The 15,164-nt window shown below is 50.4% G+C and overlaps 1 long non-coding RNA gene across 1 annotated transcript; it reads right to left on the reverse strand.

Annotated features, from left to right (window-relative positions):
• Positions 1 to 9,107: 9,107 nt before the first annotated feature.
• On the reverse strand, positions 9,108 to 14,900 carry LOC140688368 (uncharacterized). Its single transcript, XR_012063004.1, has 3 exons — positions 14,757 to 14,900; positions 11,410 to 11,621; positions 9,108 to 9,829 (listed from the first exon to the last, which is right to left on the reverse strand). It is a non-coding gene; the product is annotated as an uncharacterized lncRNA (long non-coding RNA).
• Between the last annotated feature and the right edge of the window lie 264 nt (positions 14,901 to 15,164).

Below are 15,164 nucleotides of genomic sequence, written 5' to 3' on the forward strand. Positions count from 1 at the left end.
CACCTGAAACCCTTCCTATCTTCCCAGGACCTCTGGCACCTCCTGGGACCTGAGGCAGCTCCTCAGGAAGCCCCTCCTGCTGTCCCTCAGCGCCCCAGGCCTGGCCCCAGCTGAAGCCACCAGTGCTTTCTGTGAATGGGCGCCGGTGACTGGCACCTGCTCACGGTAGCGGTGGGGCCTGAATCCCCGACCTCTGGCAGGGTTTGTGTGTCCACACCTTGGGGTTTGCCTGTGACTTCTAATGATTGTATTTTTCCACAACCCTTTGGTGACAAAGTTCAGTTTTCTGCTTGGTCATTACAACAAATAAATAAATCACTACTTGTCAGTCACCGCGAGGAGCTCAGGTAGGCTGACTGATGGCTTGAGCGGCGACTCGAGAGACTGTATTTCACTTCCACCAGGAGAGAAGGCTTGTCCGTGGTTGGGGCCACCTCTTAACCATGTAACGCTTGTTTACAGTGACTTGCTCGGGGGTGGGGGGGCACTTTACCAACTGGTTCCCATGTTGTACAGTAGATGGCCAGACGTTTTGTATATTAGTGTGTTTTAAGTTATTGATTTGTTTTATATAAAATAATTTATTTTTCAGGTACCATTTTTCATTTTAACTTTGTTTTTACATGGGTTTGTTTTCAATAAAGTATGACACTGCTGTGCAAAGCCGCCGGTGAAGTGGGTCCCATTGTGTTCTTTGGAGGATGCTTATGTAATTAGCTTTCAAAAAATTTTTTTTGTTTTTTGGTTTTTTTTTTTTATTTTCAGGGAAAAAGTCCTCAGTTTTCCATTTCCCCAATTCGCCTTTTTATCCTTGTGAATAAATGTTCTTTAGTGTTTTAGGAGGAAAAAGCAAACCTAGATTTTGATAATCCAGAAGATTTCAGATTAATAAAGAAGCTTTGAAAGAAGACCATTTTTCAAAATTTTAGTGAAGTGTGAATATTTTTTGTCAATGGCTTTCTCAAAGAGAATGAAACTTTTGCACCATTTTCAGAGTTTTTATAGAGATGCCAAATTGATATATTTACATGTAATGGAAACATGAAAAAGTTTTATTAAACAATTGTTCATAGCTGTGTAGACATTTTAATTCAGTTTCCAAAGCTCTCAAAGTGTATTTTTGGAGTCTGGAGTGATAACGGTTTGGGGTATTAACGATTCCAAACGACTCGATTGTCCGAATACTTAGTTCTTTTCACAGGTGACAGGTTTGTGTTTAACACTTGTATGTTAACGATGACTGGAATTCTGTGATATTTTGGTAATAAATGAAGTGGGATCGTTGCAGTGTGGTGCTGTAGGGGTGATGGTGTGTAACTCGTAAGCTGCCATCGCCGAGTAAAGCTCCATCCAGGCTGATTTAGCCTCAGGGGACCTCTTCCTTCTTCCTAAGTGAGCTCCGTGCAGGGGCCTTGACCCACGCATTGCCACGTGCTGTGATCGGCTCCCCACAGCCCCACACACTGCCCTCTCTTCCCGTGGGAGACCCAGAGGCCCCTCTTCTCCAGGCTCAAAGGCTCATGGGCTTCCTGTCTTGTCCCTAAGTGTTGCCTTTCCATCCCCACGCCTGAGCCTGTGGCCATCCCCAATGTTTTCTGACACTCATCTCCTTGGGTGAGGGGAAGTGAGTTCCAGCTCACCGAGAGGCGGGAGGATCAGAGTCTAAGGTTTGAATCCTGGCTCTCCCGCCCCTCCTCCTCAGTGTGCAACGTGGGCAGGCCCCTGACTGCCTGAGCCTCAGTGTCCCCATTTGTGAAATGGGGTCCACAACACCCACCCCATGGGATCCTTGTGAAGAGGAAGACAGATCAAGTAGGTGTCCCACTTAACCATGGCTGCTGTGAATCTAGCAAGCAGCCAGGGAGTGAGGCTGGGCTTGGCTCAGCAGAGAGAGCAGCCCCCAGGTCCCTGCACCCCTGGACTCAAATTAAACCCATGGACATGCTTCTCCTGTAGCCTCTCCTAAAGTCACCAGGTTTTCTGTCTTGTGTGTTTCTTGTGGTCTGTGTTCTCCCTCAGAACAACTAGCCCATGTCCCTGCTAGAGGGGCAGGCAAGTACCACCTGGGGGAGGAGGGCCGAGCTCCAGCAGGAGGTGGCTCCAGGGCTGTCCCTTGGGTGCTCAGCCTTCCAGCAGGGGCTCTGGGGCCCCCAGGCAGCTCCCCAGGCACTGTCTACACCTGTGCACTGGGGAGAAGGGGTCTGGGGTTCAGCCTTTCCCCACGCATCGCAGAGCAGGGCTTCTCAGACCCAGAGTGTGCCTCCCCCTCCCCCAGGGGGCCTTGTTCAAAAGCAGATACAGCAATTTTGGGCTGAACTTGAGGGTCTGCATTTCTGACCAATTCCCAGGTGATACCAGCTCTCCAAGGGCCCACTCTGAGAAGCAGGAGGTTTAAGAGAGCACCATGAGTGGGGGTGTGCTTCAACAAAGCCATGCCGCCCCCCATCTCCACCTCTGGCGCCCAGGACGGCTTCCGATCCTCCCCTACCCTGGAATTGGGAGCCAAGAGGCTGAGCCCCCTGTGCCAGGTTGGGGAGCTCTTGGCACCACACTGTCTCAGCGGGGCTGTTTTCCCAGTTCCATTCAAGGTTAAGGCTCTGGGGGCCAAATGGCTGCATCCTTTTGTCTTTGGGTTTTGGGTGAGTTTGTTTGCCCTCAATACTTTCCTAGCACAATTGGAAAGGATTTCTGGGGGAGAAGAGAGAAAATCAGACACCAGTGTTGTCCTGGAGAAGCGTGGCTTCTGTTCAGTGATAGGAAGGACCGAGTTGTGACGTGAGAGTGTTTTTCACTGTGGAGTGAGGGGTGGTGGGTAGGGGCACAGTGAATCGGTGCCTTATCCTCTGCTCCTGGCCTGGAGCCTGCTCAGAGCAGGACAGTGGGTAGCGTGGGGCTAGGAGCCCTGACAAGTGGCAGCCCCAAGCTTTGGGAAGCCGCCAGAAGTCCTGCAGCAAAATGAAAGCTGGCCATGGAGCATTTCTCCCAAGTTAGCACCTTGCTTTGCCCACCTCTCGTGGGCTGGTGGCACGTTTCATCCCACCCAGGATCCAAAAGAACAGACCAAACACCCCCATCCCATTCCCGGGTGTGCCGAGTGCTGGGTGTAGGGGTCCCTCAGAGGCGTCTGAGAAGGCGTTAGCAGAACAGGAGGGAGTTCCAAGGAGCTAGGAGGTCGTGGTGGGAAATGAGAGCTAGTCGCTATTAGCACGCTGTCCACTTCATAGAGCACTTTTCCTGAACAGTGAGGAAGGTTTACTATTGCTCACGTACCCATTTCCAGGTGATACACGGAAGCTTAGGCCATTGGAAAACAGACACCATTCAGTGCTGGTGACTTATTTTCACCAGTTTGATATAGAGCATCCTGGATTTAGACTGCAACTTAGTTTCGTGCCTCTGAACTGTCCCCTTTGGGGTTCAGCCGAGGATGGGAAGTTGGGGTGCGGAGGAGGCCTGACACCTTCTGCAGGCGGGACACTCGGCCTGTGTAACCACACAGGGGTGGGAAGGGGCTGGGCACGTGCCAGGGGCCTGGACCCACCCAAGCTCTCCCAGGGATCTTCCGGTCACCCCAGAGCTGGCAAAGGAGGATTCCTCTTGAGACCCTGCATCGTGAGCACACAGCCAGCTCCTCCCCATTCGGACATCCGGGAACGGTGTCCTCTGAGAGCCCCAGGGCTCCTCCTAAACTCCCACCAGAACTGGGGCAGAATTTGCAGGGCTTCTGGTTCAACAAGTATCAAGAATTTCAAGAAGCTTAGCTCGAGCTCAGGCAGGGCCCTCGGCGTGGGGTCCCGTGTGACTGCCTCCATCTCTGTTAAGCTTTCTGGTTGTCTTTGGGCTTCTTCTAGACTATGGAATCTCAAAGCCCACCTTCCCCTTCATTCCAAGGACCTTGCTCTGTCCGATGGGTTTTCTCAAAGTTGAGGACTTGATGGGGGGCCTGAAGAGTCCAAGTGGGCAGCATCTGGGCCTTGGGGTGTGAAGGCCTGGGTCCTGGAGGAAACCAACTCAGACAGCCCTTGGCTGGGTGTCGAAGAGAGCGACCAGGGCTCGGGGCAGGCCGCTGAGGGGCCCTCTCTGGTTGCAGGGACCCAGGGCAGAAGGTGGGGGTGGGCATAGGGCTGGCCGGTTAGCAGGAGAGCCGCTTTGGTGGCCCAGGCACGCATGCCCTCTTCTGTCAACTGAAGCCTCATGGAGAGGCCTGGTGGGTCCACGGTGTAAACCACCCAACCCCTCGACCCACACCAAACAGCTAGCTGCTGGGGAATGCAGAGGGACAGGGCAGAGCGAGTTTTCAGAAAGTCTGTACAGGGCCTGGAGCTCCGGGACCACCAGGGCCGGCTGGGGTCCAGGGGCTCTAAAACTAAAGCCAGTTTTTACCTACCAGTGCACGTGAGCTTTCTCCTTTGCCCACATGAAATTGTCACATCCCAGGAAAACAGGAAAGCGGCGTGATGATGATGCCTGGCTTGACAAGCGGAGTGCGTGGCAGCCCGAAACTTCACCTGGGGCCCCTCAGGGAGCTGTGCATGGGGCTTGAACAAAAATCTCAGGGCAGCCCCTGAAAGCAGGAGTGCATGTGCCTGCAGGCCTCTGCCAGGAAGGAAAGGAGCAGTGGGGTGTGTCTGTTCACAAGTCAAAGAGGTGGAGAGCTCGAATGCCGAGGTTACTCCTGCAGTGAAGGGGGTCGGGTGTCCCTGATCCTTGGACGCCAAGCCCTTGCCCACGCTGTTCCCCCTGCCAGGAGAGGCCTTGCCTCTTGCATGGCTTCTCAGTGTAAACTCCCCCTCCTGGGCCATAGGGACTGGGCTGGGCTGGGATAGGGGCAGCACCACCAAAAGGCTTTCACAGGGCATCTGGCAGTGATATGTGTGCCCTGACGGAGGAGGCCCCAGGAGCCACCAGACTGGACTGCAGGGCAGCATCTCCAGGTGAAGATAAACAGTGAATGAATAAAGGGAACCTCAGGAAGAGATGGGTCCCAGACGGAGGAATCAGAGTGCCACCCAGAGAGCAGAGATAACGCAAGGAGGATGATTGTTGATGGTGGAGGTGTCGGGCCCCCGGACCCACAGAAAGGCAGAAGCCTAAACCTGAAATATGCTTTTTCAAAAAGCTTTGCTATTTTTTTTTTGGTAATTAAAAAAAAATCTTAAAACATCCCACTCACCTCCTTTCATGACTGAAGAAAAAAATTAAAATTTATCAAGTTATTTTTGAACCGTTTGGCCCCATGAAGATACAATCTGTAAATGTTTTCAATGTAAAGAGATGATGTGTGTAAAGCTCCCCCTTCCCCCTCATATCCTCCTTTTCAGGACCTTTGAATCCACCCTCCACCTTTTGTTATATGAATTTTGCTTCAATTAAAAAACAAAAATCATCTTAGGGCTTTCAGCTGCCAAAAGTTTGACATTTGTGGTAGATCAGCTGATCCGATCGTGTGCGCTCAGCCCACACGGGGAGCCCTCCAGCACTCCAGTCTGGCCAGCTCACGTGGGGCTTACTGAGTCTGCTTGTGCACAGATACTAACATACAACAGACATTAACTAAAGACGTGTATTAGTTTGCTAGTGTGGCTTAAACAACAGAAATTTATCATCTCACAGTCCTAGAGGCTAGAAATCCGAGATCAATGTGTTGGCAGGGTTGGTTCCTTCTGAGCGCTGGGAGGGGGGAGTCTGTTCCAGGCCCCTCTCCTTGCTTCTGTGACTGCTGGCGTTCTTTGCCTTCCTGTAGCCTGACTCCAATTTCTGCCTTCATCTCCACGTGGCGTTCTCCCTGTGTGCGTGTCTGAGTCCAAATGAGGACACCAGTCATGTTGGATTTGGGGCCCATTGACTCCGGTATGACCTCATTTTCACTGATCTATAATGAACCTATTTTCCAATAAGGTCATGTTCTGAGGTCTTAGGGGTTAGGGATGCAGTGTATGAATTTGGGGAGACATAATTCAACCCACAGCCACCTACAGTGTGTCAGTTCTGAGGGTACTAAGATGAGGCCCGGAGGACAGTCCCTGTCCTCACTGAGCACATGCCATGCCGGTCAAGGCTGAGCCACAGTAGACAGGCACAGGACAGGAACAGAGGGCTTTAGAAACACGGGATGCATTTTGACATTGTCGAGACATCCAAGTGCCTTCTCAGTTGACCCGTCATGTTCTCTTGCCTGGGCCCCAAGTCAACCTGGGTGTTTGTTGTCTAATTCACTTAGCATATTCCCAGCTGTGTACCAGCCACGCACAGCCAAACCACATATTGCTTCACATCAGACTGGAAATTTTAAAAGAAGCATGACCATGGTCTACCTGATCCTTCAATATCAGAGAAGAGCTGGTCTCATGGGAAAGACAGACATCACTGAATAACCACACAGGTTGACTGCTGTGAAGAATGGCAGAGGAGACAAATCTAGATGGGGGTCAAGGAACTGGGGGGATTTCATCCAACCAGGAGGGGCAAGAGTGGGGAGGAGGACTGAGAAGCCATAGGCAGGACAGGGCAGGAGGAATCCCAGGTCTGTGGGGCAGGGCTCTGTAGACACAGCTGCACCTGCCAGAAGCCTGGAGCAAAGCCAGAGGCACACAGAGCCCTGGCGGGGCTGCACTGTCAGCTCAAGACCCCAGGCTTGGTCCTGGCTATTCCCTCAGCCCCTCCATTCCAGAGAAGGCTCAAAGGCAGAGGGCATAGGAGGGATGGAGGGGGTCCCAGCCTTGACGACACCCGCCTCCCACTCCATCCATGTCTCAGAGTCTGCCCTGGCCTGGTGGGACAGTGACTCCCAGCCCCCGGGACTGCTCTAGCCTTCCTGCCTTTGCCCTTTGGCAGTGCTGCTCTTTGTCTTTGCATATTAACCATGTCTTATCTTCTGTATTCTGGTGCTTTGACATCTTGGGACCTTGGTAATCTGGGTGAGACTCCCAGGGCTGGCTAATTCCTAGGGAGAGTAAACTGCTTGCCAAAAAGTGCACCTTTCCTGTGCAAACCAGCCAATCCAGAGCTGATACCCCTAACTGCCTCCCTTATCAGAACTCCACACTCCAAGAGGCCATATTCCTCTGTCCTGATCACCCCAAGGCCAGCTGCCAGACACCTAGGGCCAGCCCCGACACCTAGAGCCTGCTGAAATCGCCTAAACTAGCTGATCCCAAGCCTGCCTAGCCTTCCTCACCCATTTCTCCCCATGCAAACCACAATGAAGTCTCCTGCCCATGTCCCCCCTCCCCCAACTCCTGAATCTTTCTTTTTAAAAATAATACGCGTGTTTATTAATTTTTGTATTGTGGTAAAATATACATAACATAAAATTTACTATCTTAATTATTGTTAAATGTCCAGTACAGTGGCATTCAGTGCATTCACATTATTGTGCAACCATCCATTTCCAGAACTTTCTCATCACCCCAAACTGAAATTCTGTCCCCATTCACCACTAACTCACTATTCTCTGGAGGCCCTTGCTCCCTCGCTCAGGGAATGGTGCTGCCAGCTTCACAGATTTAGAGGATTCAATGCCTGCCGTACCCACATCACTTTGCCTGCGCCTGGCGGACGGGCCAAGGGTCTGGGCGGTGATCTGAGTCAGAGGCTCTGCCCTGATGGGACCAGCCAGACTCCCTTTGTTGATGCTCTAGTTGTGGCCAACTTCCTTCCCCTCTCTCTGCCAGCTTCAGGGGCCTGTCTGTACGAGATGGCTAATGATAGCATCCTTCTCGAAGGGATGTGGGCTGGAGCTAAGTAGGATGCCACCCCTAAGGGCCCGGCACCCCGTCTGGAACAGGGGAGGCACGCCACCAGTGCCAGCAGCTATTCTTACTCCTGGGAAGGAGAACAGGAGACGGAGGAAAGAGTCAGCCGGGTAGACGTGGGGGGGGGCAGGAGTGGGAAGGAGGCCAGACAGAAGGCAGACAGAAGGCAGCCAGATGGCGAAGGCCTGGGGGCAGCAGAAGCCCAGCGTGGGCGGGGGCCCTGAGCCCAAGGGAGGAGGCAGAGGAACTGCTGTGTGAATTTGCAGGGGCTGCCCTGACAAGGGACCATAGTCTGGGTGGCTTACACAGCAGGAATGTATTTTCTTATGGTTCTGGAGGCTGGAAGTCCAAGGTCAAGGTGTCAGCAAGGTCGGTTTCTTCTGAGGAATCTCTCCTTGGCTCATAGGTGGCAGTCTTCTTGCTGGCCTCCCCTCTGTGTGTGTCTGTGCCCTAACTTCCTCTTATAAGGACACTGGTCAGATTCTAATGACCCTGTTTTACCTTAATTACCACTTTAAAGTCTTGTTTCTTTTTCTTTTTCTTTTTCTTTTTTTTTAAGTGGAGGTGCTGGGGATTGAACCCAGGACCCTGTGCATGCCAAGTGTGTACTCTACCCCTGAGCTATACCCCACCCCACCTCTTAATTACCACTTTAAATGTCCCATCTCGAAATACAGTCACATTCTGAGGTGCTAAGGGTGAAGGCTTCAGCATATGAGTTTGGAGGGACACCACTCAGGCCCTAACAGCAAGTGAGGGGCCGCTGGGAGAAGGTGAGCAGGGACAGCCTTAGGCTGGAGACAGTAGATTCCTCTTCATAAGGAGGTGCCTGCTTCCCAGGCTAGCTTCCACGAGGCCAGAGGGACAATCTAGTTCTGCCTTTGAGGTTCCGCTGCAGGGTTAGATACATTCTCCTTCATCCGGGCTCCTTCCAGCCAAAAAGGGCCTCACCAAAGAGCGTGTGAAGTACTTGGCACACTGCCTAGCCTGGTGAGAGCTCAGTAAATCACAGCTGTTATTGTTCTAAACAGCAAAATCTGATCGGCACTGTTAATATCAGAGAAAAATATCATTTAGGTTGAAAAGATTAAGAACCTGATGCTATGATGAACATCATGACAATAAAATCGGAGATGAGGGCAGTATTAAACCTATAGGCTTCATAAAATACAAGAATAAAAGGGGAAAAAAAGGAGAAGAAACTGACAAGAGACATAATTGCAGTGAGAATTGAGTGCCATCCTATGGTACACTGAGTGTATAAAAAAGAAATAATTGATCTGGCAGTCACACTCCTTGGTACTTCTCCAGATGAAGTGAAAACTTACATAAGCACATAAAAACCTGCACATGGATGGTTAGAGCAGTTTTATTCATGAATGCCAAAACTTGGAAGCAACCAAAACGTCCTTCAGGAGGTGAATGGATAAACTGCGATACATCCAGACAATGGGATGTTACTCAGTACTCAAAAGAAATGACCTATCAAGCCGTGAAGATGGGGGAAGAACTTCAGTGCATATGACTAAGTGGAAGGAGCCCATCTGAAAAGGCTCCATGATGTATGCTTCCAGCACTGTGACGTTCTGGAAAAGACAAAACTAGGGAGACAGGGAATAGATCAGTCGTTCCAGGGGCCGTGGGGCCGGGAAAGATGAACAGGCAGAGCACAGAGGATGTTTAGGGCAATGAAATTATTCTGTACGCTCCTGTAATGGTGGAGACACGTCATTAAACATTTGTCCAAACCCACAGAGTGTGCGCCACCAGGGGTGAACCCTAATGTCATCTGTGGACTGAGGGTGACTGTGGCGTGGGAGGCTGTGTGTGGCAGCGTGGGGCAGAGGGCTTACGGGAACTCCCTGTTCTTCCTTCCTTCCTTTCTTTCTCTCTCTCTTTCTTTCTTTCTCTCTCTTTCTTTTTGTTGAAGTACAGTCACTTTACAATGTTGTGTCAATTTCAAGTGTCCAGCATCATATTTCAGTCATCCATATACATGCATATATTTGTTTTCGTATTCTTTTTCATTACTCCTGGCACTTCCCACTCAATTTTGCTGTGAACCTAAAACTGCTCTGAAAAATAAAGTTTTATATTAAAAAAAAAAAGACATGATCACTAATTTTTTTACATTAATGCCTAAATTCAGAATAGTAAGATGAATACATTAAAATGATGCATCTATTTGTAAAAAAAAAAAAAGACACAGACACCACTTCCCCTATTAGTAATGTCCTAGATTAATGGGGGACTTTTGTTACAATACTGATACATTATAAAGCTATACATTCTACATTAGCTGAAGTCCACACTTGATTCAGATTGTCTCAGATTTCCACTAATGTCGGTTTTCTGCCCCAGGTTCTCTATGCTACAACTGTAACTAACAAAGCCTGAGTTATCCCTGAGTCCCAGTCTTGCCCTCCCCAGGCTGTGTAATCAAACCTCTGTAATGCTTAGAAAGAGTACAGGTGGGGGGCAGTCTCTAAAGTGGCCCCATGACTCCCACCTCCTAGGTTCATGCTCTTGCCTGATCCTCTCGCCTTGAGTGTGGGCAGGACCTGGTGAGACCTTCTAACGAACAAATGGGATGGGATGCCACAACCAAGATTAGGTGACAAAAGACTGTGGCTTGTCTTGCCGGTGGGCCTCTCTCACCCCCTCGGACAGGCCAGCTGCCATATTGGAAGCCGCTGTCGCCCCCACAGCAAACAACCCAAGAGGGCCACCGCCAGTCATCAGTGGGAAGCAGAGGCCCTTCACCCACGGCCGTCAAGGGACTGAATCCTGCCAACAGCCGCGTGAGTGATCTTGGAGCAGAACCCTCCCCAAGCTGGGCCTAGATTGTGGCCCCACCAGATACCCTGACTGTAAACTTGTAAGACACTCTGAACCATAGGAACAGCTGGGTCGCACCCGGACTCCTGCCTGACCTGCAGAGAATGTGAGAGCATGCATATTCATTGTTTTAAGCCATTATGTCTTCTGGACGCTTCTTATAAAAGTGCCCCAGGATCTTTATAAAAGAGGCCCTGGAGAGATCCCCTTGCCCCTTCCACTGTGCGAGGACACACAGCCTTATTGGGGTACAGTTGATCTACAAAACCTGCCCAGATTTCATGTATACAATTGACGCGTGCGGACACACCTGTGACCCCATCGCCACAATCAAGGTAATGAATGTGTCCATCATCTCCAGAGTTTTCCACATATCTCTCTGCTTTGGGGGCTTTTGAAGGGGCAGAACACTTAACATGAGATCTGCCTTCTTAACAAATGTTTTTAGGGCGCAGTACAGGACGGCAAGCTGCAGGCACTGGGCTAGCTGTAGGGCAGAGCTCTGGAACGGACTCATCCCACTCATTGCCGCATCCTCCCACCCCTGCACCCCTGGTCCCTGGCAACCACCGCTCTGCTCTCTGTTAAGCCGCCACATTTTGGGTACTCTGCTACAGAGTGGTAGATAATAACACCAAGAGTCTTCCTGTGATAATCTTAGCCCTGAACCTCCGCCTTCCGGCCGGATGCCAAAAACCCATGGCCAAGAACTGGCTCTCCAGATGCTTCTCCAAAGGGTGGCTCCCTGATTGCCTTGGTCCTTGTCACTTCTGGCTTTGCCATCTGCCACACCCAGCCCACTGCAATGCACACTCACCATATGGTGGCGGCGGGAAGGTTCCCTGCACTCTGCCATGACCCAGCGCCGGGCAGGCCGGGGCACACGGGATCAGTCAGCTGGAGCAGCTAATGCAAAATACCACCTCCTAGGGGCTTACACAGCGGATGTTTATTTCTCACAGTTCTGGAGGCTGGGAAGTCTTGAGATCAAGGTGCCGGCAGATCTGGTCCCTGGTGAGGGCTGTCTTCCTGGCATGGGGGGAGAGAAAGAGAGACAGAGAGAGAGGATCTTAACCAGTTTTCAAGTGTAGAGTATAGTCAAATATATACCCATTGTAAAAATATGTCACTCACTTGTCACCCTTACACAAGGGGCTGAGCTAATTTCTCTGTCTTGTTTCAGTGTTAATATATGTGCTGTCGCAGCAAGAACCCAGCCAGACTTCTGGCCTTTAGGCTAGAAAATGGTAGCTGGGTTGATGTCGCTGACCCTAGCCCCATCCCCACCCCAGCCAGCCAGGAAAAGCCAGGTGGAGCCCATCCTCCGCCTGGAAACCTGTGCTATATACATAAGGCCTTCCATGTTCAAGAGATTTCACGTAAGATTCTCCAGTGGCTCTTTCTTTCATTCCTTTTGTCGATACACATGTTCATTGAGCACCTACTGTATGCCAGGCACTGAACTAAGCAACCTGGTCCCCAAGGGGCTCACAGATTGACAAGAGTGGTGGAGACTCAGAATTCCTTGTGTGGGGCTCTCTGAAGAGCATCTGCCCGCCTGCACACCCCCCTGCCTGGCCCTTCCCCACGGGGACCAGGGTGGTGAATGCAGAGCAGGCTCTCTCCCTGCTCGTCACAGGCTGGACCAATGCCCTGACCGACACCCTCCTGGGCCAGCATAGGACTTCCCAGTCATGCTCTCTCCCCTCCCTGTCCCTCCCAGAATAGACCCAAAGCACGGGGGTTGGGGGGGGCCTCTCTCTTCCTCTCCCCGGCTCTTCAACATTCTCTTCCCTCCAGCTCAGAAGGCCCAGCAGCTCAGCATGTAAATATACCCTCCCTCCCTCCCCTTAAGAACAACCAAACCCTTAGCCTAGCCAGCAAACTCAGCATCACCTTCAAACTAAGCATCACACGCTTACGTCATGGGCTTCCCAGCAAGAAGGAGACATTTCCATCGGAACGTTCTGGACAAAACTGCAACCTAATCTTGCCGAATCAATTGGTCAGTTCAGAATGGGGGATGTTTTTCCAAAACAACAGGCCTCCAAAATCATCAAAGTCATGAAAGACTCCCCATCCTGCCCCACCAAAAAATCAAGGGGGATGCTGCTGGATGAAAGAGATGACAACCAAATGCAATAAGTGAAACCTGACTGAACGCTAGATTTGGAAAAAGAGCTATCAAACCGGGGAAAGAAGGATACTTTCATCAATTGAATTTTCATTAGTTTATCAATGAGAAGGAATGTCTTGTGACAATGGCACTGTGTCCTACAGGCTGAAGTATTGAAGGGGAAGTGTCCTGACGCCCGCAACTCTTCCAAATGCTTTAGCAAAACAAATTTGTTTGTATCTCTCTCTCTCTCTCTCTTATCTCTCTATCTATCTATACTAGAGAGAATGCTAAAGCAAATGTGGCAAAATGAATCTAGTGAAAGGGTATGTAAGTGTTCTTTCTTTATTTTTGGGGGGGAGGGAGGTAAATAGGTTTATTGCTTTATTTATTTTTAGAGGAGGTACTGGTGATTGAACCCAGGGCTAGTGTGCATGCTAGCCATACCCTCCTCCTCCCTTCATTATACTATTCTTGAAATTTTTTTATGGCTTAGAAATTTTTCAAAATAAAAAGGTGGGAAAAACAAACAAAATACCCTCAACTCTACCCCATATGTCCCTCCAGCTGTCATCCCTGCACCTTCTAAGCACTGTGAAGCTTCCTCGGAGGCATCTACGTTCACTCTGTCTATGTGCTGGTTAAGTAACTGACCCTCTGAACAAACCAGAAAGCTCCTGATCTGTAGTGTTTGTCAGTTCTTATGGTGTAAATATTTCCACCATGGCCAATTTCAGGCTATGAATGTGATGTCCTTAAACACAGAATTCGTCGGGGGAGGATATAGCTCAGTGGGGCACGTGCTTAGCATGCACGAGGTCCTGAGTTCAATCCCCAATATCTCTATTTAAAAAAAAACCAATAACAAAACAAAACCCTAGGAGAGAGGATACCTCCATTAAAAAAAAAAAAAAAACCCAAATTGTAAAAGATGCAGTGGCACACATTACATGGTATTTCCAGCGTACAGATGTGATCAGTAGCATTGACAGAACATAGATGAGTTTTGAGTATTACCTTTGTTTCAGTATAATCCAATCGATTGTAAGTTTATACAATTAGTTTTAAAACAATGGCTGTTTTTAATAACTGCCTCCAAAATTCCTGAAAATTTGACAGTTGGCTCTTGCCAGGCATTATGAGCTGGCTCCAGCACGCCTCTGGATGAAAAAAAAAAAAATCTCAGCCCGCTGAAACCTGGCTTCCACAGCCACCATTCAACCAAAACCCTCATCACACCAAGGACCTCCACGTTGCAAAACGCAAAGGACGATGGATACACTTCTGGCCTGCTGCCTTGCCTGAGTTCTCTACTGCACTCAGCACTGCTTACTCCACCAGCCTTCTCCAAGGCCCTCCAGGTCCTCTTCCTACCTGTTGACAAGTCCTACCCAGTCTCCTCCATTTGACCTATGGGCCTTTGATGTACCCACCTGACATACTGTCCCTGGGTGCCCTTGTTCAACTCCATGGTTTCAACTACAACTAAGAAGCCAGCCCTTCTTCTCAGCAACAAACCTGTATAACCCAGCTATTTAACTTAGTTTGCTCCTCTTGGAGTAAAAGACATTTCAAACAAAGCCAGAGTGGAATCCCTCATCCCTTATTCTCACCTGGAGAGGGAGCTCCTGAGGGACAGGGAACGCAGATCAAACCTACCCTGAAGTCATGGAATGTCTGTTGCCTCCCTTTCAAGTTGCATAGACCAGACCACAGTTTAGCAAGGCAAAAGGTTTCAGTAGGGCAAAGCACTAACCCTCGACGGTACTAGCCCACCACCCCTCCCCAGTCTCAGACTGCATGTCAAGGTACCGCCACTCGGGGGCGAAATTCTTCTAGATGGAAAATAACTTTTGGGTGCCAACAGGACAGAGGCCTGAGCTTCTTTAGGGCAAGGTGTGTCAATTCACACTGAATCGATGCAGTGAGACCATACCCAGCTTGGTCTCAGCTTCCTGTTCCTTTCCTGGACCAAAACCAACAGACGCCTTCCCAAACTTCTGTAACTGTAGGCTCATTCGCTCTTGATCTTGAAGCAACTCACTTACCCGTCTGTTGGTCACTGTCAGTCGTCAGTGAGAGCCCAAGTCAGTCACTATAGGACTTGTCCACCGGCCAGTCAGAATGCAACTGAATCGGTCCTGTGGTGGGTGGCTCTGCTCACCTATTCCTCCAGCCACGCGAACCCAGCATGGTCTGTCGGGGATTCGCAGCTCGTGACAGAATCCATGCCCTCAGGCTCCGCCTCTTCGCTGTCTTATCCAACCATAAGTCTCTGTCTCACAGGAGTGCCCGCCCCTCACGTCACATCCAGTCACAGGCCTCGCTCTTCCGAAATTCTGCCCTATCGGGGGCCTAGCTCTCTAGGAATTCCCCGCCCCCTGCCAGGCCACGCCTCCACCGTGGGCCCCCCTCCACGGCCCCGTCCCGCCTTGGGAGCCCTGTCCAATGATAGG

This window comes from Vicugna pacos, chromosome 22 (genome assembly GCF_048564905.1).
Source record: "Vicugna pacos chromosome 22, VicPac4, whole genome shotgun sequence".
Classification (NCBI taxonomy): Eukaryota; Metazoa; Chordata; class Mammalia; order Artiodactyla; family Camelidae; genus Vicugna; species Vicugna pacos.